Source organism: Pelobates fuscus, chromosome 4 (assembly GCF_036172605.1).
Source record: "Pelobates fuscus isolate aPelFus1 chromosome 4, aPelFus1.pri, whole genome shotgun sequence".
NCBI classification, from domain to species: Eukaryota; Metazoa; Chordata; class Amphibia; order Anura; family Pelobatidae; genus Pelobates; species Pelobates fuscus.
Genome location: NC_086320.1, coordinates 171,951,331 through 171,975,638, shown reverse-complemented (window position 1 = coordinate 171,975,638; position 24,308 = coordinate 171,951,331). Strand labels below are relative to the sequence as shown.

The following is a 24,308-nucleotide window of genomic DNA, read 5'->3' as shown; positions in this document are numbered from 1 at the left end:
CCTATATGCCCAAAAGAAGCAACAATGATACATCTCGACCTCCTTCAGTGATGTCACCTGAAACCTGAAACGCTCAGCCACATCCTGGTCTTCCACTTAAACCAATCAGATAATTAGTAGGAACGCACACACGCCTGGATAACATCACATAGAAATATATTTTGCATTTCCACATAAAATGAATGATATGCTGCTAATGCAGTCTGCAAATCTAGATTTCATTTTTATTGTGACATTTTTTCCTCTGTTTCCAAGCACTCTGTATTTGTAGCTCCTCCACCCTTTAAACAAACAATGGATCCAGTCACTAGTACAAACACCATAAGAGTTTCACTTGTGTCAATAACCTTAAACAGGTAGCAGAACTACCTTAGGTTAACAGCATGTAATCATGTGATTAGGTTCATAGATCACGCTGAACTTGAACTGTACAAATCTTTATTTTATTCGTGTCCTCGTAGATGAGCAAATAATCCACTTGGTGACCTTTTCATCAGTTATTACAGAACGTTTATTCATATCTAAAATCTCTTGATTTATGCTCTAGATATAGCCGAACGTGATAAAGTCATGTGATTGCTATATCAGAAAACATAACCATTTTAATAAATATATCAGAAAACATAACCCTTTTAATAAATATATATTTATTAAAGGATTATATTTTCTGATATAGCAATCAGCAATCACATGACTATCTCGTTAAGCTATATCTAGAGCTTAATCAAGATATTTTAGATATTAATAAACGTTCTGTAATAACTGACGAAAAGGTCACCAAGTGGATTATTTGTTTATCTACGAGGACACGAATAAAATATTTGTACAAATATACATATTGTGAATGTATTGTGATACATTGTGAAATGTATTGGATACATTTAAGGAAATAGGAGGGAGGAAAAAGTCCTGCTTAGTAGTTACACGCTCAATGAACACACACAGTTTTTTGTTGTCATTAGGGGTTTATCAACAAGATAGGAGGGGAAGGTAAGCAGGCTCAAGTAGAGCGCACCTGCCATTTTCATTAGCTCTAAGCAGCTAATGAATGGAGAAAGCAAATCTCCCTAGCGGTCTGATCTGTTTCATAATTTAATTATTTATAAAAGTGCGGATTTCTCAAACAAATTGGCACTTTTATAGACTGGAAATAAAACACAATACTCCACACCCATAAAACTGAAGTGTTGAATTATTTCTCTCTCCGAAGATGATCCAAAAATTTAATAATAAACCAGACAATTTACATATATGTAAGCACCATAATTTCTGGTTCTAGCAAGCATACCATTTCACTAAGGGAAGGAGATAGGGGCAGAGAGGGAGACAGAACCCCCAATAATTCTGTGGGGGATGAAAGAGGACAGATCACCAATTTGTTCATGAACTTAAGAGGTAATGTAATGCACTTTGGAGAACACTTTTCTATTATCATTTACCTTGGGGGTAGTTTGTTGATTTATATTAATATTAATCACTAAAATACAAAGCAAAAAAGGATTCTATCTAATTTGACTCGTCATTATTAAAGGGATTTCCACGGCTCTAGGAAATAAATAACTTGTTAGCAAGGCCTGAATTAAAGGGATCTTCCTGCTTTAAATAATCCGATCCACTAAAATAAGAGCCGGGACAGTATTTTGAGTCCTGACACAGGTGTTTAGCACCATATGAAACAACAAAAAAAAACAACAACGTTTTATAGGAGTTTGCAATTGAAATATAAATTATACTTGATAAACAATTTCTACATCTGTTAGATAAATATTTTCTTAGTAACAGGCTGCCAGCTCTCTACGTTTGATTTTTGGAATTGCAAACACAATGCCCACTGTACTGCATGCAATCTCTTCTCAAAAGAACCCTCATCTCTTTCTGCATAAATAGTATAGTAGTACTTATATAGACTATATTTGCACGTAAAAAATAAATAATGACAATTTAGCTTGAACTGGGCAGATAGGTAGGTTATTTGTTTTGAGGTTATATGGTTTGTGTTTGAGGTATGTAACCACCAAAATGACTCCTATGTAAGCCATTATTTTATTAGACACCAGGACATTGAGGAGTGGACTTTAAAGATGTATAGTCCTGCAGTTCTTTGAGAAGTGCATCTTTAATGCATTTTTTAAAGCATATTTTATAACCAGTAAATGGTCTGTGTTTTTCCTTCCACTGATTTGGCAGATGGACTACAATCATCTACTTATTTGTGTGATATAAACACATGGTAAGGAGGAGAATAACTGACAAAGCCTAATAGTACTGAAAACACATTAATAGATCAACGATGGGTGTTTACTTTTCTATTACAGGACAATGAATTGCCTTCTTGGTATGTGTATTGTTACCATTAAGCTAGATATGCCAATGACGCACACGTTGTACTTTTAGGATTTATCTGCATGCAGAGAAAGCAGCAGGCCTCCAGGTTTTAGCATACGTTCACTAAGACCTCATGCAAAAGCAGCTTCCAAGAGAACAGATTTCATTTTATCTACCACAGGCGATTTCTCAGCTTAATGAGATGAACCTCAATCAATACTATCTCCTCAGAAAAATATTACAGGGCCCCTAATTTCAATCCCAATATATACTCTCTTGGTACTCAATTATTATATATATTTTTCGATGTGAGGAAGTTTTATGAAGTGAAGAATGTTAATGCAAGAGCACAGTTGAAGAAATAATTACCAGGCAACACCATCTAGAATCCTCATTTGAGGATTATTTAATACTTTCCAATTTTGGATAAATGTATTAAAATTTGTCTCTCCGGGTTCTAAGCACCTGGAATATTTCTCCTTCTAGAACATGCCAATTTAAAGCCGTTTTAAGCAGCTAATCCCACAGGGAGTTAACAGTCCAATGTGTTCTCAATAAATATGGGCAACCAGTCCACTCTCCAATAAAGACAATATCATGAGTCCCCCAAAGAGGAGAACAATCTAAAGTCACCTTCGACAATGATAGACTCAATGAACTTTAGAGGGGAACGGTCACTTCTCAGGGATTTACAGCACTGAATAAACCACTGAACATCACCTATAACTTGTATAGGAATACAAATATGTATTCCTAACGCTATAAAGCCCTAGTTACCGTTTAGGTGACTAGGACCCTGTTCCGTGGCAATTAAATGGTCAACCATTTATTTGCTTACCTTAATCCAGCACCGGGCTCCCTCGGCACTAGTGACCTCTCCACCGCCATCCCGAGCGGAGCGGAATGCGCATGCGTGGCCAGAGGCACGCGCATTCAAACCCACCCATAGGAAAGCATTACTCTATGCTTTCCTATGGGGATCTTTTTTAACGCTGGACTGCGTGAGGACGTCCAGCGTCAAATAAGTGCGATTTACTCTGTGTAAATCGTGTAAGCGACCTCTAGTGGCTGTCAGGGAGACAGCCACTAGAGGCTGGATTAACCCTGCAGTGTAAACATAGCAGTTTCTTTGTTTCTTTTTAGCTGCAGGGTTCAACATAGGGGGACCTGGCACCCAGACCACTTCATTGAGCTGAAGTGGTCTGAGTGCCTATAGTGGTGCTTTAACTTTGCTTTTCATTATATGCTATATTAAGACAATTCAAAGGCAGCTCACATATTGCATATAAGAATAAGGAATAAATCCCTTGTTTAGTTTTTCCTTTGCGCTGTTTGCTTTCTCTATGTAGGCTGTCAGGTGCACAGGACAGAGCTTATAATAAGGACTGACAGGGAGCCAAGATGGAGACGCCCAATTGCAAGATACAGAGATGTGGATTTCTACATGTAATTTTAATTTTTCACACCTCACAAATAAATATTTGTTAAATGTAAGGATAACAGAAAAATAAAAAGACTGATTACTCGGATGCATTTTAGAATGGGTTCTTTTGGAGTTCCAGTGCTTGTATATAGGAAGCAATAAACAGCTAGTTTTAGGGGGAACAGCTCATACTGTTCAAATTAAATGAAGATGTGAAAGAACAAAGGATCCCTAGAGTGCGGCTGCCTGCTTGTTCTGTTAAGATACAGGACGTTTATTGAGGATAAACATTGTTAAAATAGCGTATACTTTCAATACAGTAACAATTGGAGAATCCTCTATATAAACATTGTTTTAACAAGGTTTAGCAATGCAATATACATCTTTGTAACACAGTAACAATGTATCTAGTCAAATCTATCAGGCAACTGTGCATACTGAGATGACTGAGGGCAGGCAGAATTGCACACTTAGCAGTAATTGCTCAGATTCAAAGTAACACTATAGTCCCCCAGAGTATATATCATATCAATTAAGTGGTCTGGGTGCAGTGGTCCTGTCATTTTAACCCTGCAATGTAAAATGAACTGCAATATTGACATTGCAGGGTTAAATCCACCAATAGTGCCTGTCATACTGGCAGTCACAAAAGGCACTTCTGCAGGGCAGACAGAATAAAACTCAGTCACATGATGTGGAAGTTCATATGGATGCATTTAATACAAGCTTGGATGCGTGTACGGCACTTGTCGCTCATGCGCATCTGGCCCCCAATGATCCTCTATGAGAAGCAGTGGATTGGCCTTCACTAGCTTTGTCTCCTCGCTATTGTTGCACGAGGTGAGCAGCGCTGAGGGAGGCGTGGCTTAAACATTTAATCTATTGATTTTTATAGAGCACGATTGGGATAGTGGCACTATAGCATAAGGAATGCAAACCTGTATTCCTTAATCTATAGTTTTCCTTTAAAAAAAACAAACCAAAACAACAAAACCTCAAAGCAGTATCTCAACTTCATCAGTTGTAAACCATTCACAAGCATTTTAACTCCAAAGTCATATATTCAGATTCTTAATTCACATACATATATATATATATACACACACACACATATATATATATATATATATATATATATTTACACACACACATACAAAATATATATATGTCAAATTGTCCACTTGCCCACTAGCGTAGGACACAAATACATATATATTCACATATACAGGTATATTAAATGGAACCTGTCACTACTCACCTCAACCTTCGATACAGCGACATGTCCTCACCAGAGGTAGGGGTTGCACTTCTGTAACACCCACCTGGTCTGCCCATGTTCCCTCCGCAGTCTTCTTTGATTTGCTCTGCTTTGGGAAGCAGAATAGAGTCTATGCAGAAGAATTGACTGACAGGTGGGAGAATGACCTATTTTAGATATTGTTCTCTCGAAAACTATGCATTTGCTAGCACATTGTATAGATAGAAATGACAGGTACCCTTTAAAGGGCCACTCTAAGCTTAACAACTTTGCATCACTGCATAGGTTAATTATAGACATGTTGCTCTTTGAAAATATATTCATGTCAAATATGGTGCGGATTCAAAGGAGGAACGAAAGAAAGAAAGAAAGAAAATAAAAAAAGGGTAGTTCTGACATGGTGTTTTTGCCATACAATTCCTGAAACATTTTGAATGGCTTATTAAATTGTGACTACCGTATATACTCTAGTATAAGTCGAGTTTTTCAGCACATTTTTGTGCTGAAAAACCCCCACTCGACTTATACTCGAGTTAATGTCTGTATTATGGCAGCTTACATTGCCATAATACAGACCAGGACCGCCGGGCTCATTAGAATCCCGGCGGTCCTGTTGGGGGCTGGCAGCGAGCTGTAACTTACCTTTCCCGCAGCTCCTGTCAGCTCCCTTCTCTCACCTCCGGTCAGGTCAGCTCCCACTGTAAGTCTCGCGAGAGCCGCGAGAGACCGCGAGACTTACAGTGGGAGCCGACAGAGGAGCTGACTGGACCAGAGGTGAGAGAAGGGAGCTGACAGGAGCTGCAGGAAAGGTAAGTTACTGCTCTCTGCCAGCCCCCTCCTAAACAGCCCATCCACTGGACCACCAGGGGGGCGAAAATAAAATGAAATAATAATAATTAAATAAAAAAATTATTACAATAAAAAAAAATTACATTTAAACAATAAATAAAATAAAAAAATACTTAAATATTTTTTTTTAAATATTAAAATAAAAAAATTACAAATAAAAAATCCCTCCCCCCACTCAGTTCACACACACACACTGCATTATATACACACATACACACTGCATTATATACACGCACACACTCTCTCATACTCATACAAACACACACACACTCTGCATTCAGAAAAACACACACACTGCATTATATCCGCACACAGAGTGTGCGTATATAATGCAGCGTGTGTGTATGAGTGTGTGTATATAATGCAGTGTGTGTATATAATGCATAGTGTGTGTATATAATGCAGAGTGTGTGTTTGTATGAGTGTGTGTGTATATAATGCAGAGTGTGTGTTTGTATGAGTGTGTGTGTATATAATGCAGAGTGTGTGTTTGTATGAGTGTGTGTGTGTATAATGCAGAGTGTGTGTTTGTATGAGTGTGTGTGTGTATATAATGCAGAGTGTGTGTTTGTATGAGTGTGTGTGTGTATATAATGCAGAGTGTGTGTTTGTATGAGTGTGTGTGTATATAATGCAGAGTGTGTGTTTGTATGAGTGTGTGTGTATATAATGCAGAGTGTGTGTTTGTATGAGTGTGTGTGTATATAATGCAGAGTGTGTGTTTGTATGAGTGTGTGTGTATATAATGCAGAGTGTGTGTTTGTATGAGTGTGTGTGTATATAATGCAGAGTGTGTGTTTGTATGAGTGTGTGTGTATATAATGCAGAGTGTGTGTTTGTATGAGTGTGTGTGTATATAATGCAGAGTGTGTGTTTGTATGAGTGTGTGTGTATATAATGCAGAGTGTGTGTTTGTATGAGTGTGTGTGTATATAATGCAGAGTGTGTGTTTGTATGAGTGTGTGTGTATATAATGCAGAGTGTGTGTTTGTATGAGTGTGTGTGTATATAATGCAGAGTGTGTGTTTGTATGAGTGTGTGTGTATATAATGCAGAGTGTGTGTTTGTATGAGTGTGTGTGTATATAATGCAGAGTGTGTGTTTGTATGAGTGTGTGTGTATATAATGCAGAGTGTGTGTGTATATAATGCAGAGTGTGTGTTTGTATGAGTGTGTGTGTATATAATGCAGAGTGTGTGTTTGTATGAGTGTGTGTGTATATAATGCAGAGTGTGTGTTTGTATGAGTGTGTGTGTATATAATGCAGAGTGTGTGTTTGTATGAGTGTGTGTATATAATGCAGAGTGTGTTTGTATGAGTGTGTGTGTATATAATGCAGAGTGTGTGTTTGTATGAGTGTGTGTGTATATAATGCAGAGTGTGTGTTTGTATGAGTGTGTGTGTATATAATGCAGAGTGTGTGTTTGTATGAGTGTGTGTGTATATAATGCAGAGTGTGTGTTTGTATGAGTGTGTGTGTATATAATGCAGAGTGTGTGTTTGTATGAGTGTGTGTGTATATAATGCAGAGTGTGTGTTTGTATGAGTGTGTGTGTATATAATGCAGAGTGTGTGTTTGTATGAGTGTGTGTGTATATAATGCAGAGTGTGTGTTTGTATGAGTGTGTGTGTATATAATGCAGAGTGTGTATATAATGCAGAGTGTGTGTTTGTATGAGGGTGTGTGTATATAATTATAAAAATCACAGAATTTCATAGCCCCAAGTTTTACCCTCGACTTATCCACGAGGCATAGCATTTCACAATTGTTGGTCACAAAACTGCACTCGACTTATACACGAGCATATACGGTAATCACTATTGCACAGCCACATGTTGGGTCACACTGAAACCATTGCCAATGAGGAGTTAATTACAGTTCTGCACGCTTTCCAATAGGCCAATGCCCATTACACCTTTCTTTTCTAGCAAGAAAACTTGTATTTGCATATTCGATTTTAATAGCCTTAAACAAGGAGAAGTAAATTATTTAGACCTACTTAAATCCAGTATTTATTCCCTTGGAACATTTATGGGCTTGTAAACCATTGCTTAGCCCATTATTACGCCTACTAAAGCAGTGCATTGAAAAGTTTACAGAAATATTCCAATCTGGGGATTTGAGATCAGTTTTCCTATTTAAAGGGGAGTAATATGTCTTACTCTCCAAAACTAATTTTGACAGGTTATTTTCCTTTACAGCATTTAATCAGAAGGTTTATACAAACATACACATTGTTGTGCATCACCTGCATTTCTCAAGTTTTCCACAACTATCCCAGAGTTCCCTTCTTAACATTCAAATGTGTTCCTGCCCCTATAGTGTTCCTTTAAGCCATATTATTATAATGACACGTGTTTTTACACACAGGAAAACCTTTATGTAGGTTAGTCCTTCGAATAGCATCATAAAGTAAAATCCTTTTGTAACATTTCAAAATGGCTGCCTGATAAAGAAAGTATATGGTGCTTATTCATCCTATTAAGGAATATTGCTCTGCATACCTTTCCAGTAGTAGACTCAAGAACACATCAATTTCCCCTTAGCATCCTGACCCTGGTTGCATGCTTGACAGATGTTACAAGTAGGATTATTGTTCATCAGTTTTCAAGATTACCTTTATTGGCATGATTGCCCAGGCAGATAGTATCGCATTACACCATGACAGAACGGGGACACATTCTCTTTCTTGGAATCTTGCCTCTGTGTATGGCATGATGCCAGCACTTACTCCTGAATCCACAGTTTGGTTCATATAGACGACTACCAAATTCTGTTCAAAGCAGGTCCCCTTTATTAGCTCTATATTCTTTTGAACAGGACTGTTCATTTGGTTTATAGCTACCTTTCATCCAAGGCTGATGGAACTGGAATTATCTGTCTGCTGCCCATCTTGACCTAAATAGATTGTATACAAATTGGAGCTGTAGCTGTAAAACAATAAAGTGACTTGGAAGGCTTTTTTTTCCTGATTATCAAGTACACCATATCTCAACCTGCCAATGTACAACTCCATTGAGAGTCATTAGATGACTGAAAATACAGACACGGACAGTTTAGCATGGTGGCTTTAGCAGTGGGTAGCATCCATCCAGCACAGGTCACTGATCATTCAAATGAGATTGGTAGTAGCCATCCAGTTTGGGTTACACATCATACACAACAAGGTATGTAGTGGTTAACCAGAACTTATTATCCACTTGAGTTAGGTAACAATCATCCATCTTAAATCACCTGCCACCTTAATAACCCATCACTGATAAACATCACAGGTATTTATGGATACATCTAATACTATGTGACACCCAGTTTTATTGATTGACATTATTAAGTATAGAGTTCATGCAGAAGTAATCCCACGGCAATACGTAAGCCAGTACTTTGTCTACTCCACATTGGACAAAGTGGTAGACAATCCATAATATACACAGTGAGACTCTAGAGACTAGACCTTCACTATAAGGAGATAGGTAATTGTAATTTTCAATGAAAGCAATTATGTATGTTTCTGTCCTTTTATAAACCTCAACCAGGTTTATGGAAAATACAAAGTTGCTTAAGCCATGTCTTTATTTTAAAGTATTATTAGCGATTCTATTTCTTACATATACATTGTATGTCACTGAGATAACATTTGGGATATCTCTTAGCACCCAAAATAAAAATTATTTAGTAAACAAAGCACTTTTTTATGACTAAAGGTTAGATTACAACGAGAAAATTCTAGTGGTGCATACTTTAATATATTGCTTTTCATGCTCATATGAAAATTGCTCATGATAGCAATTTCTTTCTGCACGGCAAAATTTTTACAAGATTTTGATGCGAGTATAAGTGCCTCTAAAAGAATGAGACACCAAGTACTCAGTTAAAAAGAGAGAACCGGTCTATTTTATTTGATAGTTGAAAGTATCTTGTAAGCCTGTAAACGTCTTGATGGGACTGTAATTTATCTACAGAAAATAAATAAATGTTTGAGAAGGAGGACAGTATACAGTATAAGACATAAAAAAACATTGTCTCAACTAAATTTAAAAAAAAAAAGTTACACTCCTATTAGCATTTTTTATTTAAGTAGTAAACTACAAGAATTACAGCAGGTGATAATAAAGATTGCGAATTCTGGCATTGTGAGCTTGCCTTTCCTGGTTGTGTATGGAGCTTGATAAAAGATAAAATATTAAACCTTGTATTCATAAAATGCAAAAAAGCTGGGTGAAAGATCTCCCCTGCAATTTCATTCACACTAGACCAGGACCCCACATTTCCCGCTTATTTAGTGATGGAAATGTTATTTTAGTTGTTTCACCTCTTCCAATGATTAGCTGATGTGCCTATTTTGGTAATTTTGAAACCTGATCTTGTTTTACAATATGTTTAGAATATGGTTTCCTCAAGGACCTTACAACATCAGCTTATGGAATCCTAACCACTTACTGAAATGTCACCCATTCATTCTTGATTAAGAGAAGTCAAGAGAACACACACACACACACACACATACCACATGTGTACACCATTCAGTATATGAGTGGAATGAGTAAAAGCCATATATGCATGGTATACAAAATATACAGCTGAAAATAATGATAGAACAAGAGTGGCTAAGAGACGTCAGTGTGTGTGTCTATATATTTACATTTAACCATGCCCAACTGCATCCTGATGCTTCCTGTGTTGTCCCCTTTCCACATTGCACACTAGGTAATGGCGCAAATTGTACAGAGCTGGAGCACATTAGTGTTTTATTAATTAAAGTAGTAATATTGTAACTGAAAAACAAATTAAAGTATTTAATTAAGAAGAAAAACAGAATGAAATCACAACTAATCTCAAATGTGACAATATAAAAGAGCTATAGCCAACATTTTACAACAGAAGGATGTATGAACAATTGGTGAGAGAAATGAATTTTAAAGGCGAATTCAGTTTACTCCAAAAAGGTTTGTGTTAGGAGTGTGTAGAGACCTCACATTGTTAAACCCATATCCATGTTCAGCCTTTTCTCATTTTTCCCCACTCTTCCCTATTGTAGGCTTACTTTTTTTTTTTTTTTTTTTTTTTTGCAGTGCAATGAAATGGTACAAACAGGCTTGAGGTGCCCCGACAGCAGGGTTTTTGATTTACAGGCACAATTTTATAATATAAGTAGGCAGAATTAGTTAAAGCAGTACAGCATCGATTTAAAGTGTACATTCAAGCTGCAAACAGGCTAGGTCTGTTCATCAGACCGTCTAGTGATGACACGAATTGTACAAGCTTATATTGCTGGTAAGTTACACAGGCTAGTGCAGTGAAGCATGGTTACAGTAGTAATTTAGGTAAGGCTTAGAGGCGACCCATCATAGGGAGCCAGATGCTTACGACCGAGCGTAATAAAGAAACTTGTGTCAATGTTTAAACTATGCAGGTAAGTAGCCTCAGTGTGTGAATACTAAGCTTATATAGGTGGGTAAGCTTCCCAAGCAAGCTTAGAAATGAGATGTAGTAGTTTTCTGGTATACAGGCTCAAACATGCTTAAACTTAAACTAGAAAAAAAGAAAAAAGGAAAAGAATCGTTACATAAGAGGCTGACTAGGCAGTAAATCTGAGTGACATTCCGTCTTTTGTGTGTCTCACTATTAGCTTAATGGATATACTATCATTAATCTTAAGGTCTATTCATGCAGATGCAATATAATTAACAGTGTGATTCTACAGTGATAAAATTAAACATCTAGCGCTCTAAGCTTAACTAATGGAAGGCTAATATAAACAAGCGTAAGTAAGGTATGCAATGGTTGGCAAAAAAGCATTTGTCAGCACATGAGGTCAAACTGGTATGCAGCGGTCACCGTCACTTGCATCTGGACCCGTGGGTTAGCGTATGTGGGTCAGAGGAGAGTTTGTGGGGAATCGCCATTCATCCTATTCTTTCGGTGGGAACGCGGCTAAGGCTCTCTGGCTGGTCCTGAGGAGGTGCTGCCGCTCTGGCGGGGGTGTCCCTCCTGCCCCAGGCTGATGTGTAGGCCTGCGTCTTCTGGCTTGAGACTCGGTGGCATACATTGCCCGAGTGTCTCCCCCTCGTGGGGGTGGCGGGAGGTCTGTAGGTTGATTGCCGCTTGTGATTCCGCCCATGTGACCGACGCCTGCGGGTCGGGGCCCTCTTGGCCTTCAGCCCGGGTGGGCTGGGGTAGGTGAGTGTCAGCTTTTGGTCCGGTGCTGCGCCCAAGGGAGTCCCCCTCTTGCCCGGCTGCCCATAGCTCCTCTTTCTTGGGTTCATGGGATCTTGTCGCTTTGCCTTGGCGCGCTGTGCGCGTTGCTGGAGCTTCTCCCAGAAGTTGTGGAATAGTGCATCCAGACGCTGCATGAGGTCTGTGCCGCAGTCGGAGCTCGGCTCAGGTGCTGCAAGCTGAGTCTGCTGTTGCCGTGAATACTCCGCCGCCATTTACGATGGGCCACGTGTCGCCGGCCCTGATGCTCACACGCTGTGCATAGGCTCGGTCTGGGCTCACGGCGAGGACCGGGATATCCCCCACCGGTCCCGGGGGGGCAGGATGATTGAGCGCCGAGGTGGTCGTGGTGCAGGTAGGAGGAAAGGGGAGCGGCCGTCTCCCCTCTGCCAGCCATTCTGTAGGCCTCTGTCACCGCAACTTGGGGTCTCGGGTGGGTAGTTCGTCGATTAGGGTGTCCAGAGGTGCACCCCGAGAATCCCTGTTCAATTATGCCCCTTTAGAGTGGGTCTGTGCCAGGTTTACGGGGTATTTTCCCCAAAATCAGGCAGATATTGCAGGAGCTGGGTTTTGGCACGTCCACTCTGCTTGGCAGATAGGCTCCGCCCCCCGTAGGCTTACTTTTTATTCCCCTTTTGGCCAGCTTTTCTTGTTAATTATCTAGACGGTACTTCAATCATTTTTCCATATGTGACTCAGCAATGTTGGTATCTTTTGAAATAATTACAGTAAACTAAATCAAGTGTGTTACAGCTTGACCCACCAAATTGTCAGCATAGTAGATTTAAATAGTTTCAACTAGTTATGCATTGCTAAATGTAAAAAAATGGTATTACAAGACTTAAAGTCTTAACTTGAAGAAATCTGTACAATAGGCTTGGAGAGCCTTGACTGGAAGTCTACAGCCTCAAGAACACACTAATTTGATTCATATCCACAACAATTTGTAAGACGTTAGTGGCGATGTGACTATTTTGTTTGGTTTGGCAGTTCCTAGTTAGATTCATGGTGTTATGTTTTGGTTATTTTTGTTTCTATTGCCAATCTTTTTTAAGGTTGTGAAGAGTACTAAAATAAATAAGTCGTCAAATAACAACTGCATAGTTGTACGGCGCTACGGAATTTAATGGCGCTATATAAATAATACAATAATACAATAATAATAGAAAGTGACAAGAAGACTAATGTATTGTGCAGTTACAAAATTTCTCCTAGAAACACAACAAGGTTTACATTTTCACTGAAGTGGGTCCAGAGATAACTGAATGGTCATATATATAGCTTATCCATAGTAAAACAACCAGCTGGCAATTCCACTTCCAGACTATTGCTTGTGGGCAATTCCAGAAATGGGAGAGAGAGACTGAAACCGTAAGAAGCCCTCTGACTTGTGTCTTTGTGATCACTCTAGTTCTACATATGTTTCTGTTCACTGTTGCAGGTTTTGTCAGATTACTGTATTCTATTCCAGGTTCCGGCCACTTCTACTCAATCGTTGGAAGCTTGAGATTCTCCCCCAGTACTGCTCTGATATTATTCCTGTTTCCGGAAATCAATGTCTACTCCTGTTCTTTGGAGTTTCTTGTTAGTTTTCCATATCTACATTCTTGGTTACAATCCAGTTTTGATTTGACCATGTTGTGAGTCTCAAGAGCCTCTGTTCCCGAAAAAGGATGTGACTATCCTAGCCAGATACTCACTTCCTGAGGGAGGGCTGTTGACCATGGATTTCTTTTTATGCTGAGTAATATATAGATGGCCAGTACACCAGTAGTTGTGGTTGGACATAGCCGCACCTTTTGCCAAGTTCATCAAGAGCAGCACAAATAACAAGAGGAGAGATTTGTGAGAAACAAATGGCCAGAAAATGACTAGAGGCGCTAATCTATAACAAGGTCAGTGGCACACGAACAGCTGGTCCCCCATATTAGAAAGTTTGAGAAGTACTGCATTAAAGATTAAATGTGCCTGTCCCAAGAAGATCAAACATCCCCCCAGTGGATTCAACTTTCTTTCTACCTGTCCCAAATCAAAGGTGCGCCTACATAAGAGACGTCAAATATCAGATCAAATCTTTGATCCTCACTTTTTCTACATTACTTTTAGGCTGTCTTATCATTACAGCTCGCCACCAACTAATTATAAGAGACTTTGCTTCAAACGGAGCTGACCATTCTCAGTTTTACTGCCATTCAGGCGTAGTTTGCTTAGTGACCTTCACAGTTGTAGTAAAACCCTTTTTAGCTCAAGGGTGTTCTCTTTATTTAGTGATGTACACCCTGCTCTACTTAATCACATTATTGTGAAATATTTCACAGAAGACACCGGGCATTTTTGCTTATTGCAATGCAGATTTCACTGTCCACTTAAAAGGAAACAAGCACTTTCTACAAATTAAGATACAAATCTGGCACTGCTCTGACATTTAGTTGCGGAAATAATCAGTTAAATTAAAATAAAGCCTTTAGTATTTTGGCTGCCATCAAGAAAATTGTAAAAACAGTTAATTGATACACCTATTAAACTATACCAAATTGCGCTTACCGGTATTATTATTTTAGTTGTTCTCTCAAGGTATGCCTTGCCAGGAAATGGCAAAAAGATGCAGCTCTTTATTCCTTTAGAAAAATAAATCAATACAATAAGCTACAGTACTTTTGGATTAAGAACAAGTGTTCATTGGAGAATATTATAATACCTTAAACTTACAATTTTTTTTTGGCCACAAATAAGAAGGTTTACCTATTAGAATGAGTGAATCTACTCAATTTGAAAAGTGAAGTGTTAAAAACACACCAAAAATTATAATGTATTTGTTTTTGTTTGCCAATTGCTAACAATTCCCCCCCCCCAAAAAAATAGATAAGAGATGTAAGTCCCACAGGAAAATCATGTTTGCATTGAGAGCCTAGGTAAATACACACTATTTGGCAGGACTCGAAGGTCGGCCGAAGCAGCGAGGGAGAATCCAGGCAGCCATCCGGTGTTGTGGGAAAGCAGTCAGGCCGGTGTTGTGGGAGAGCGGTGGCCACTGTGTGTAATGGACCTGGGTGGCGAGGAAGAGAGCTGTAATCTCCCTGCTTCTTCACGCTCCCTGCAGTGATGCCGGGAGCCGGAATATGACGTCATACTAAACAGTGCGCAACAAGGAGCAGAGCAGGGAGATGACAGCAGCCCCACTGGATTCTGCGGAGAAGCCTATACACTCCAGCTCTCCAAAAGAAGGGAGGCTGAGTGGATTACAGTTAAAATAATTGAAAAAATAAATAAATGCAAACTACTGAGTGTGTGTCTGAGTTTGTGTGTGTCTTGTCTGAGAGTGAGTCTATTTAGGTGACGGGCCCGCCTCTGATTGCATGGGAAAGATGATTTTACTCCCTTTTTTCTCCACGCCGTGACGGGTTGATCTCAGCCAAGCCAATGCTTTGCCATAGGAAAGCATTGGGAGGCTACTGCGCATGCACTAATCTGCAATGAATCAATGCATCTCTATGGAGAACATTCAGGCCTCTATGTCAATCGTGGAGACGCTGAACATACAGTGCCTTGCAAAAGTATTCACCCCCCTTGACTTTACCTATTTTGTTACATTGCAGCCTTATGTTCAATGTTTTATTAATCTGAATTTTATGTGATGGATCAGAACACAATAGTCTGAGTTGGTGAAGTGAAATGAGAAAAATATATACATAAAACTATATTTTAGAAATAGAAAACAGAAAATTGGCATGTGCGTATGTATTCACGCCCTTTGTTATGAAGTCCATAAAAAGCTCTGGTGTAACCAATTGCCTTCAGAAGTCACAGAATTAGTGAAATGGTGGTGTTGGGTTTCTCCTCTCCCCTCACTGCTCCTTTAAACCTCTACCCACCCCCCTTCCCTCTCTTTCCCGTCATTTAAAATACATTCAATTCGCCTTTTCAAACCCTTCTCTGCTAACATTGCTGTTATTTATCGCCCCCCTGGTTCCAATCTTCTCTTCCTTGACCACTTTGCTGCCTGGCTACCCTATTTCCTCTCTTCTAATATTACATCCCTAATTCTCGGGGACTTCAATATTCCTATAAACCCACCTTTGACCTCTATAGCCACTAAACTACTTTCAATTACTTCCTCCCTCGGGCTATCACAGTGGGCAAATTCTCCCACCCATGTAGCTGGCAATACCCTTGACCTAATCTTCACTTATGCATGTACAGTATCTAATATCTGCAACACTCCATGTCCACTCTCTGATCACCACCTCTTATCATTTGTTCTCGCATACCCCCTCACCCAACAACCTCAGCCTAACCCCCCTCAACTCAGGAGGGACCTTAATTATCTTGATCTCCAGCAGTTGTCAGCTAACATTGATTCACGACTGCTGTCCATCCCTTCTCTCTCCTGTCCTTCATTGGCCATCTCCACATATAGCTCTACTCTTACATCTGCCTTGAACGCTGCAGCACCACTCCAAACAAGCACCTCGAGGAGGAGCCGCCCCCAACCATGGCACACTAAATCAACGCGCTACCTGCAAAGATGCTCCCGTTGTGCTGAACGCTCCTGGAGGAAGTCTCGCACCCAGTCAGACTTTCTCCATTATAGATTCATATTGTGTTCATACAGTGCAGCCCTTGCCCTTGCCAAACAGTCCTACTTTTCCTCTCTCATTAGTTCATGTTCCCACAACCCCAGGCGTCTCTTTGACACCTTTAATTCTCTTCTTCGCCCTGCTGTGGCCACCCCCCAAACTGACCTTACTGCTGATAACTTTGCACGTTACTTCACTGACAAGATTGAACAACTAAGGAAAGAATTCTCCCCTCCTTGCCTTTCTGTTTCTGAACCACACATAGAGCATGCCGTTCCTACCCTTCAGACATTCTCCCCAGCTACTGACCAAGAGGTGGCTGCTCTTCTTTGCTTCTCTCGCCCCACCACTTGCCCACTCGATCCCGTCCCATCTCACCTTATCAGATCTTTTTCCACTTGTCTCGTGCTTTCTTTAACACACATCTTCAACTGCTCTCTCTCTCTTCTGGCATCGTCCCTGCTGACCTTAAACATGCCCCTGTAGTACCTATACTAAAAAAACCATCCCTCGACCCGTCCACCCCCTCTAACTACCGTCCCATATCCCTGCTCCCTTTTTCCTCAAAGCTTCTGGAAAGACTTGTCTTTACCCGTGTGTCTAATTTCCTCAATCCCAACTCTCTCCTTGACCCTCTTCAATATGGTTTCCGCTCTCTCCACTCTAAAGAGACTGCCCTTATCAAAGTTCCTAACGACCTAATCGCAGCTAATTCTTCTTGACCTCTCAGCAGCCTTTGACACCGTTGATCATGCTCTCCTTCTTCAAACTCTTCAATCACTTGGTCTCTGTGACTCTGTCCTCTCGTGGTTTTCCTCTTATCTCTCCCAACGCTCATTCAGTGTCTCTTTTTCTAATGATACCTCCTCCCCTTGTCCTGTCTCGGTTGGAGTCCCCCAAGGCTCTGTCCTTGGTCCCCTTCTATTTTCTCTTTATACTGCCTCTCTTGGCACACTTATTACCTCTTTTGGATTTCACTACCACCTATCCGCTGATGACACCCAGCTATATCTCTCCTCCCCGGACCTCTCCCCTGCCGTCCTGCAATGTGTCACTGCTTGCCTTTCTTCCATCTCTGACTGGATGTCCTCCCGCTTTCTGAAACTCAATCTCTCTAAAACTGAGCTCCTTGTCTTTCCTCCTAATACTGATCCTCCTCTTTCACTCTCCCTTCAAGTTTGTGGTACCAACATCAGTCCATCCTTGCAAGCGCGCTGTCTTGGCGTCATACTTGACTATGGTCTCACCTTTGAACCTCACATCCAGCATGTTGCCAAATCCTGTAGATTCCATCTTAAAAACATAGCCCGCATCCGCCCCTTTCTTGCACCAGATACTACCAAGGAGCTTGTCCATGCTCTAGTAATTTCCCGCATGGATTATTGCAACCCTCTCCTGATTGGTCTTCCCAAAAGCCGTACTGCACCCCTACAGTCCATAATGAACGCTGCTGCTAGACTGATTTTCCTCTCTAGTCGTTTCGCTCACACCTCACCCCTCTGCCAGTCCTTAAATTGGCTTCCTGTATGCTATAGGAGTCAATTCAAGGTACTAACTCACACCTATAAAGCACTGAACAACTCTAGCCCCTCTTATATCTCCTCAAAGATCCATAGGTATGTCCCTTCTCGGTCTCTCCGCTCTGCCCGTGACCACCTCCTGTCCGTTGTCCGCACCCGTATGGCCAACTCGCGCATGCAGGACTTCTCGCGGGCGGCTCCCTTCCTATGGAATAGCCTGCCTACCGCCATCAGACTCTCCCCTAGTCTTGCATCTTTTAAGAAGTGCCTTAAAACCCATCTCTTTAGGAAAGCTTATGGCCTCCAAGACTAACCCCTACCTCACATACCTGTCTCTTGCCCTCTCCTAAAGGGCAGCCCACCTTATTTGATTGCAAATCTCTGTCCGAATGTGTTTTACACCCCACATCCTATAGAATGTAAGCTCGATTGAGCAGGGTTCTCTTCAACCTAGTGTTCCCGTAAGTTTATTTGTAATTGTCCTATTTATAGTTAAATCCCCTCTCATAATATTGGAAAGCGCTACGGAATCTGTTGGCGCTATATAAATGGCAATAATACTAATAAAATGATGTCCACCTGTGTGCAATCTAAGTGTCACGTGATCGGTCACTACATATACACACCTTTTTTTAAAGGCCCCAGAGGCTGCAACAGGCACCAATAACCAAACACTGCCATGAAGACCAAGGAACTTTCCAAACAAGTAAGGGACAATGTTGGTGAGAAGTACAAGTCAGGGTTAGGTTATAAAAAAAATATCCAAATCTTTGATGATCCCCAGGAGAACCATCAAATCTATCATAACCAAATGGAAAGAACACGGCACAACAGCAAACCTGCCAAGAGACGGACCGGGCAAGGAGGGCATTAATCAGAGAGGCAGCACAGAGACCTAAGGTAACCCTGGAGGAGCTGCAGAGTTCCACAGCAGAGACTGGAGTATCTGTACATAGGACGACAATAAATCGTACACTCCATAGATTTGGGCTTTATGGCAGAGTGGCCAGAAGAAAACCATTACTTTCAGCAAGAAAAAATAAAATAAAAAATATGGCACGTTTTGAGTTTTCGCAAAGGCATGTGGGAGACTCCCAAAATGTATGGAGAAAGGTGCTCTGGTCTGATGAGACTAAAATTGAACTTTTCGGCCATTAAAGAAAACGCTATGTCTAGCGCAAACCCAACAACATCACATCACCCAAAGAACACCATCCCCACAGTGAAATATGGTGGTGGCAGCATCATGCTGTGGGGATGTTTTTCAGCAGCCGGGACTGGGAAACTGGTCAGAGTTGAAGGAAAGATGGATGGTGCTATACATACAGGGATATTCTTGAGCAAAACCTGTACCACTCTGTGCGTGATTTGAGCTAGGGCGGCGGTTCACCTTCCAGCAGGACAATGACCCCAAACACACTGTTAAAGCAACACTTGAGTGGTTTAAGGGGAAACATGTAAATGTGTTGGAATAGCCTAGTCAAAGCCAGACCTCAACCCAATAGAAAATATGTGGTCAGACTTAAAGATTGCTGTTCACAAGCGCAAACCATCCAACTTGAAGGAGCTGGAGCAGTTTTGCAAGGAAGAATGGGCAAAAATCCCAGTGGTAAGATGTGGCAAGCTCCCAGAGACTTATCCAAAGCGACTTGGAGCTGTGATTGCCACAAAAGGAGGCTCTACAAAGTTTTGACTTTTGGGGGAAGATTAGTTAACCTTTTCTGTTATTTTGCTCTATGTGTTGTTTGCTTCACACAAAAAAAAAAAGAGAAAAAAAAAAATCTTCAAAGTCATGGGCATGTTCTGTAAATTAAATGATGCAAATCCTCAAACAATCCATGTTAATTCCAGGTTGTGAGGCAAAACACGAAAAATGCCAAGGGGGGTGAAATTTTGCAAGGCACTGTAGATGCTGCACACTGTGCAGCACTGGACTAGGAAGCACCTCTAGGGGCCGTTTGAGTGACGGCCACTAGTGTTATTTGGCAGCAATGTAAACAGTCTTTTTTCGGAAAAGGCATTATTTATATTGAAATAGTTTTGTGCATATAGGCACAATCTCACCTGGGCAAGGAAGCACCCAACTGTCTAAAATGTCTTTGTATCCTGTAGCATTAAGGTGATCCGTCACTGGATCTAAGGAGCCAAGACCTATCCCTGAAAAACAGCCCAGTCCATTATGCTTCACATAACTTTACAGTAGGCACTCTATAATAGTACATTCTAGTAGTTGGCATGTTCTTGGCATTTGCCACACTCCGATTCTTCCACTATAATTCCGAATAGTAAAGTGTGATTCATAATGCTAGAAAACACGTTTCCACGCAGGGCTGGCCTTAGGGGTGTGCGAGCTGTGCAGCCACACAGGGCGCCATGGAGCAGGGGGCGCCATGTGGCCGACACAGCTCACACATGGCCAGGTGACAGGGGAGCTAAAACAGATACCCAGGTGGAGGATTTCTTTATTCTCCACCAGGGTCTATTTAAAAAAATATATATATATATATATATATCGAGGCGGCGGGGGCTTAATGAGCGGCGGGGGCAGGGCTTATAGCAAACCGGAGGCGGGGCTAATACCTACCCAAAGCTGCACAGGAAGAGGGAAGAAGGAAGGAGTCCCTGCTTCTCCAACAACCAACTGCATCCACTGGAAAGAGGTAAGTGTGTGTGTATGTGACTCTTTGCCTGTTTGTGTTACTGCCTGCCTGTGGGTGTGTGACTGTCTGCATGCCTGTGTGTGTGACTGTCTTCCTGCCTGCCTATGTTTATGGGTGACTCCAATTGTGTGTTGCTGTAGCTGTGCTGTTGTGTGTGCCTGTGCCTGTATGTGTGACTATCTGCCTTTAACTGAGTGTGTGTGTGTGCCTATCAGCATGCGTGAGTGTCTGCATGCCTGTAACCGAGTGTGTATGACTGTCTGCTTGTAATGGAGTATGTGTGACTGTCTGCCTTTAACTGTGTGTTTGGCTCTGTGACTATCTGCCTGTAGGCCTGTAACTGTGTGTGTGTGTGAGTGTGTGACTGTCTGCCTGTAACTGGGCGTGTCTGACTGTCTGTTTCCACGTTCTCCAGAGACCAGTGGTGGTGTGCTTTGCACCAATCCAGCGGATGCTTGGCATTGCTTAAGGTTTGTGTATAGCTGATTGGCCATGCAGACCCATGCTTTCATCATACCAACAAGAATATAAATAATTGACATGTACAAAATGAATACACACACAAAATGCTTTTACTGAAGAAGGTAGTGGCATTTTATTTGGTGCATTATTATAAAAAAAATTCCAAAGTATATAAAATACCATAAACACTTTTAAATAACTTTGTATTAAAAACATTCAAATAATTAGCATGAATTAAAGCATAACCAAAGCCAGTCTAGCATAAATTAAATAAAAACAAAATCTTCATATAAAATACCCATCCACTTTAATCAAGGAGATCACTTATACCAAACAATACTATGACAATAATTAAAACAAACACAAAAAATGAGAGAGAGATAAGGTAGGATGAGTGATCAAAGTTCTTCTGCTCCATAACAGTCTTCTAAAAAATCCCATGCAAGACTGAGCCTCACACAAAATCCAGACACTAGAAAGTCTGCCTGGCAACTGTGTGAAAAAACTAATATTTGCCAAAAACGCTATTGTCCAATTGGAAAGAGATAATGCTGTTGCTGCTTGCGCACTGCAATGGCCAATTAGTGAGTGTGCTGTGGCCCAGCGACAGCATAATCCCACACTACAATTTCTGGGAAAATGAACACAAGGCACAAAGCAGTGCATTACATGAAGCTGCTGACAGTTCTTGGAGTGTGGTTACTTCCATAAGTTTGGAACTCCGATATAAGGTACCGTATTTTTCGCTCCATAAGACGCACCTCACCATAAGACGTACCTAGTTTTTAGAGGAAGAAACCCATAGTGTTTCTTACTATGGGACAGTTTGTACAGAATATTTTTTTTCTCCCCCCTCCCCATAGACTTCATCTCCCCCCCCCCTCCCCATAGACTTCATCTCCCCCCCCCCCCTCCCCATAGACTTCATCTCCCCCCCCCCCCTCCCCATAGACTTCATCTCCCCCCCCCCCCTCCCATAGACTTCATCTCCCCCCCCCCCTCCCCATAGACTTCATCTCCCCCCCCCCCCTCCCCATAGACTTCATCTCCCCCCCCCCCTCCCCATAGACTTCATCTCCCCCCCCCCCCTCCCCATAGACTTCATCTCCCCCCCCCCCTCCCCATAGACTTCATCTCCCCCCCCCCCCTCCCCATAGACTTCATCTCCCCCCCCCCCCTCCCCATAGACTTCATCTCCCCCCCCCCCTCCCCATAGACTTCATCTCCCCCCCCCCTCCCCATAGACTTCATCTCCCCCCCCCCTCCCCATAGACTTCATCTCCCCCCCCCTCCCCATAGACTTCATCTCCCCCCCCCCTCCCCATAGACTTCATCTCCCCCCCCCCTCCCCATAGACTTCATCTCCCCCCCCCCTCCCCATAGACTTCATCTCCCCCCCCTCCCCATAGACTTCATCTCCCCCCCTCCCCATAGACTTCATCTCCCCCCCCCCTCCCCATAGACTTCATCTCCCCCCCCCCCTCCCCATAGACTTCATCTCCCCCCCCCCTCCCCATAGACTTCATCTCCCCCCCCCTCCCCATAGACTTCATCTCCCCCCCCCTCCCCATAGACTTCATCTCCCCCCCCCCTCCCCATAGACTTCATCTCCCCCCCCCTCCCCATAGACTTCATCTCCCCCCCCCCTCCCCATAGACTTCATCTCCCCCCCCCTCCCCATAGACTTCATCTCCCCCCCCCCTCCCCATAGACTTCATCTCCCCCCCCCTCCCCATAGACTTCATCTCCCCCCCCCCTCCCCATAGACTTCATCTCCCCCCCCCTCCCCATAGACTTCATCTCCCCCCCCTCCCCATAGACTTCATCTCCCCCCCCCTCCCCATAGACTTCATCTCCCCCCCCCCTCCCCATAGACTTCATCTCCCCCCCCCCTCCCCATAGACTTCATCTCCCCCCCCCCTCCCCATAGACTTCATCTCCCCCCCCCTCCCCATAGACTTCATCTCCCCCCCCCCTCCCCATAGACTTCATCTCCCCCCCCCCTCCCCATAGACTTCATCTCCCCCCCCCCTCCCCATAGACTTCATCTCCCCCCCCCTCCCCATAGACTTCATCTCCCCCCCCCCTCCCCATAGACTTCATCTCCCCCCCCCCTCCCCATAGACTTCATCTCCCCCCCCCCCTCCCCATAGACTTCATCTCCCATACTGTCCCCCTCCCCTTGTCCCATAATTACTTACCTGTCTTGCAGCGTTGGCCGGCAGCACAGGGCGCACCGCGGTAGTGGAACTTGAATTTCATGTTCCGGTTTCCGGCGGGACTGAAAGGAAGTGCGCACTCAGCTTGTGCACACTTCCTTTCAGTCCCGCCGGAAACCGGAACATGAAATTCAAGTTCCACTACCGCGGTGCGCCCTGTGCTGCCGGCCAACGCTGCAAGACAGGTAAGTAAAGCTTCATATTCGCTCCATAAGACGCACAGACATTTCCCCTCACTTTTGAGGGGGAAAAAAGTGCGTCTTATGGAGCAAAAAATACGGTATGCAATAAACAAAACAAAAAAAAATACCTTTTATGTTCCAAGTGCAGCACTATCAGCTCTGAATATATGTCGCTTACCACTTAATGGCTGGAATGTTTCTCCTAGATGCTTCCACCACAATAATAAAACTTAGAGTTGACTGGGGCAGATCTAGTAGGGCAGAAACTTCACAAACGGATTTATGGCAAAGGTGACAGTGCTAAATTTAAAAAGAAAAATCTCACAGGCACTCCAACTTCAAGCCGCAGGCAGATTTATTATGACAGAATGCAACGCAACGCAACGTTTCGACCGGAAAGGTCTTTTTCAAGCTTGAAAAAGACCTTTCCGGTCGAAACGTTGCGTTGCGTTGCATTCTGTCATAATAAATCTGCCTGCGGCTTGAAGTTGGAGTGCCTGTGAGTTTTTTCTTCTTGGATTATTGTACTGGGATTGCTGGTCCTGCTCTGGAGCACCCTTGGCCGTTGGGACTGAGTGCGGTTCTCATCACTTACTCTTCTCAGTGCTAAATTTAAAGT

The 24,308-nt window shown here is 42.2% G+C and overlaps 1 protein-coding gene across 1 annotated transcript in view; it reads right to left on the bottom strand.

The window, feature by feature from the left end:
• SLC22A23 (solute carrier family 22 member 23) overlaps positions 1-24,308 on the bottom strand; it is a 182,693-nt gene that overhangs the window by 65,945 nt on the left and 92,440 nt on the right. The window lies entirely within an intron of this gene.